Raw genomic sequence first — 4,411 nt, forward strand, 5'->3', positions numbered from 1 at the left:
GGTGGGGGGCGCTGGTGCGGTCGTAGGGTGCGTCAGCTGTGTGCTGAAGCTGTTATGGATGTCTGCGATCTTGCTGTGGAAGAACGAGGCGAGAGAGTTGCAGAGGTCTTGCGACGGGGTGATGTCGTTGTTTCCGGCGCTGGAGTTGGAGAGCTCTTTGACAACGTTGAAGAGTTCCTTGCTGTTGTGGGCGTTGTTGTCCAGTCGTTCCTTGAATACGGTTTTCTTGGTGGCGTGGATCAGTTGGTGGTGTTATCGAGTGGCGAGCTTGAGGGTGGTCATGTTGTCTGGTGTTGGGTCTCTGTGCCAGGCTTTCTCGAGGGCTCGGCAGGTCTTCTTGGAGCACTTGAGTTCGTCGGTGAACCAGGATGCTTCCTTGTTGCCGGGTCTGCTGGGAGGGGGTCTTCAGTGGGGCGAGGTCGTCTGCGCAGTTGCTGATCCACCTCGTGAGGTTGTTGGCGGCTTGGTTGGGGCTCGCTGAGCTGGCGGGAGGGTTCTGGCTCAGGGATGCGGCGAGCTGGTCGGCTGTGATCTTGTTCCAGCTTCTGCGGGGGCCCTGTTGCTGGTGGTGGTGGAGCGTGGTCCTTTTGAAGCTGAAGTGGACGCAGCTGTGGTCCATCCGGTGGAGTCCGGTGGCGTGGCTGAAGGAGATGTCCTTGCTGGAGGAGAAGACGGGGTCGAGCGTGTGGCCGGCGTAGTGGGTGGGGGTGGTCACCAGTTGCTTGAGTCCAAGGTTGGAGAGGTTGTCGAGCAGGGTGGTGGTGTTGCGGTCGTTGTTGTTCTCCAGGTGGAAGTTGAGGTCCCCGAGGAGGATGTAGTCAGTGGAGGGGAGGGCGTGCGGGCTGATGAAGTCGGCGAAGTCTTCGCTGAATTGTGTGCGTGGTCCCGGGGGTCTGTAGATGAGGGTGCCTCTGAGTGTAGTCTTGGGGTCGTTGTGGATTTGGAAGTGTAGGTGTTCGGCAGCTGTGAGGGTGTCGTCGGAGTTGGTTGTGATGCGGATGGTGTTCTTGTGGACGATGGCGATACCTCCTCCCATCTGGTTGGCGCGGTCCCTCCGGGTGATCTTGTATCCGTCCGGGATGGCGATGGCGATGTCAGGCGCTGAGGAGGCGTTCATCCATGTTTCCGTGAGGAAGGCGACGTCTGGAGCTGTGGTGTCGAGCAGGTTCCAGAGATCCACGGCGTGTCTGTGGACGGAGCGGGTGTTGAGCAGGATGCACTTCAGGTGGTTGTTGCTGGTGCTTGTCTTGGCGGGTGCGGTACAGGTCCGGATGCAGGTGAACTTGCAGGATTGGCAGGTAAAGGGTCCGTGGGTGCGTCCTGGGGTGGCTCGGTGGCAGCCGGGGATCCGCCGGTGTTGAGTGCGTTGAGGGTGGCTGCGTCGTAGGTCCGGCGGGTAGGCTGGCTTCTGCGGGGGCCAGGGGGTCTGGCGCTGGGCGCGGTGCAGGCGCTGACGGGCGCAGACTGGCTTGCCTTTGGTGCGCCTTCGGCACACAATCGGCACGCCCGCTGCGCGCGGACGCTGCGCGTACGCTTGGACTCCGCCATAAATGGCGTAGTGGGAGGGGCGGAGCGAGGGAGGAGCAGCTGGGAGGCGGGAGCGGGGTGGCGAGTGGGGAGGGTCGAGGGAACCAGCAGGAGTGGGGGCGGGGCCACGGGGGAGCAGCGGGGACGGAAGCGCTAGGGGAACAGAACAGAGACAATAACAACAGGGCACAATACCAACAGGGCAACACTACGGCGAACGGGGGCAGGGCAGTACACGGGGCAGGCTGAACAGGACAATCAGGACAACAGCACAAAACAAATGAAACAAATCAGGGCGAAAGTACAGACCACAGTGGGGGCACAATCAGGGCAGCGATGTGAGCGGCGGCGGCAGCAGCAGGGAGCCGGTGACTTCCTGGAGGGGCCACGCGGCGGTTAGAGCGACCAGCACTGACGAGGTCAGACTGGGTCACAGCTCCCCGTCGCCCGGTCTCTCCCCGAAGTACTCCGTGGGAGGGAGGAGCAGCTGGGAGGCGGGAGCGGGGTGGCGAGTGGGGAGGGTCGAGAGAACCAGCAGGAGTGGGGGCGGGGCCGCGGGGGAGCAGCGGGTACGGAAGCGCTAGGGGAACAGAACAGAGACAATAACAACAGGGCACAATACCAACAGGGCAACACTACGGCGAACGGGGGCAGGGCAGTACACGGGGCAGGCTGAACAGGACAATCAGGACAACAGCACAAAACAAATGAAACAAATCAGGGCGAAAGTACAGACCACAGTGGGGGCACAATCAGGGCAGCGATGTGAGCAGCGGCGGCAGCAGCAGGGAGCCGGTGACTTCCTGGAGGGGCCACGCGGCGGGTAGAGCGACCAGCACTGACGAGGTCATATCCAGCTGGTAAATAAACCAAAATAGCCTCAACAAATGGAAGATAACTGTGGTATCCACCGTTCCAAGGGAAGAATGTTATGTTTAGGCTCTCACCCCCTTCTTCGAGGTACAATGGTTTGTCCTTCTATGCTGCAAGCAGTGGAATTTTATTGTCACCAAAGTTCTAAGTGAGGCTCCCTGGGTGGAGTCCTGTGCAGTACTTGATGGACCACAGCTGTGGAACTTTTCACTGTGACTCACAATAAAGTGTCTTTGTTATTCACCTTCTCGCCTCCTGTGATTTGACTGAGTCGACTTCTTTACACTGGCAGCAGAGGACAGGATACCGGACTTCCACTGCTTATAGCATAATTTCACACAGCAACACGCAAATCGGAGCGATCGTTGCCGTCTCTAATACACTTCGGTACAGTGAGTAATTCTAGACTCTGGGACTGGATTTGTTTGGCCGGCTACCTTCTAGCATTTGGTGTTACGCTCTTGTTGAGCAATTGGGCAGTCCTAACTCTCAGCCCTCTAGCCCCTCTTAGTCCTCAGCGGACAGGCACTCTTCTGCTCCCGTTGAGCTGCTGTATTTTCCTCACGGTGACAGTACTTGTGGTTGGCTCTGCCTCCTTGCTGTACCACTGGTATATTGCAAAGTAACTTGCTACAATTGCAGCTCATGATCTTGGGAAGCAATCCGGCAGGTAGAGAGAGTAGCGGGACAATTTTTCAGTGCAGTGTTATGCTTGGGGCACCTGTCCGTCACGCTGATGGACACAGCCATTTCAGTCATCAGCGCTCTGCTAAACCTATGAAGAGAGTTCCATGCTGGTCACGCAGACTGGCACAGCTACCCCAGTGTCACAAGTGGATTGTAGTATGCCAACAGCACAATGAATCACACGGCAGTTCCCCTGACTGGCACAGCCCATTTTAGTCACCAGTGTACGGTGTAAAAAGAAGAGAGCCTCCAAGGGGTTGTGCTGTCTGACACAGTTAATTCAAGGGCAAAGTGAAATACTTGCCAGTCATGCTGACTGGCACAGCTACACCAGCATCGCAAGGGAATTCCAATGCGTCAAAATTGAAGTGAGCTACTAGCTGGTCACGCTGACTGGCACAGCTGTTTGCTAAAGTTCGAGTGCTCGGCACAATTACCTTGGGAGTGGCAGATTACCTTCAAGCCACATTCTTACCTGATTTGGAGACTCTTTTGGTTCCTCTTTCGGTGTGTGCCTTTGTGTCCTTGTTTCCAGCTTTTTTTGATTTCAGCGAGTGCCCTCTAGGAGAGCCACTTTTCCTGTCAGTGAGGAAGCACTGTGGGAAGGAAGTCTGAGAAAATGTTGGGCAGACTGGAAAGAGAACACTTTTCTCCTCTAAGGTGGTGTGAACAGTGCCTCCTGGTGGTCGACTCCATTCTCACTGTTAACTGCGGTCCCATCACACTCTTTTCCTCTCATATAGATTAAACAGCTGTATTGCTCTTCCTCCACTTTTTCTCTTGCAGGTTTCCACCTAAGGAAATTGAATACCTTTGTTGGTTCAAGCCTCACTTAAGAAGAAGTATTTGCTGGGGATTGTTGGAAAGTATTTCTGTTTGTACTTGCAGATTTCTATTCAGTATTTCAACTATGCAGAACATACCCCCACTGTTTTTTCCTTGCCACCCCAGGAAAAAATGGACAAAAGTGTTCAAAAACTATGGGGTTGTTTGTGGGCCCAAAGTCGGATTAGAAGGAAAAGTGACATTACTGCTGCACTATTTAGGGGCTGAAGGGCAGGAGATTCTGGAACATCTACTGGATCTGAGTGTCAATGATGCTGGAGGTTCAAATGAGTATGAATTAAACATTAAAATACTTGACAACCATTTCTTGCCTAAAATTAGCACCATAATGGAGAGCTACCTTTTTGGAAAGAGAGGGCAGAAGGAGGGGGGAGTCAGTAGAAGAATTTGTATCAGACTTGAGAAAACTAGCTGCAAGTTGTACATTTGGGGGGGGGGGGGCATGTGAGGAGCGAATAAGAGATCAGTTTTTATTAAC

The sequence above is a fragment of the Triturus cristatus genome, chromosome 6 (genome assembly GCF_964204655.1).
Source record: "Triturus cristatus chromosome 6, aTriCri1.1, whole genome shotgun sequence".
In the NCBI taxonomy this organism is placed as follows: domain Eukaryota; kingdom Metazoa; phylum Chordata; class Amphibia; order Caudata; family Salamandridae; genus Triturus; species Triturus cristatus.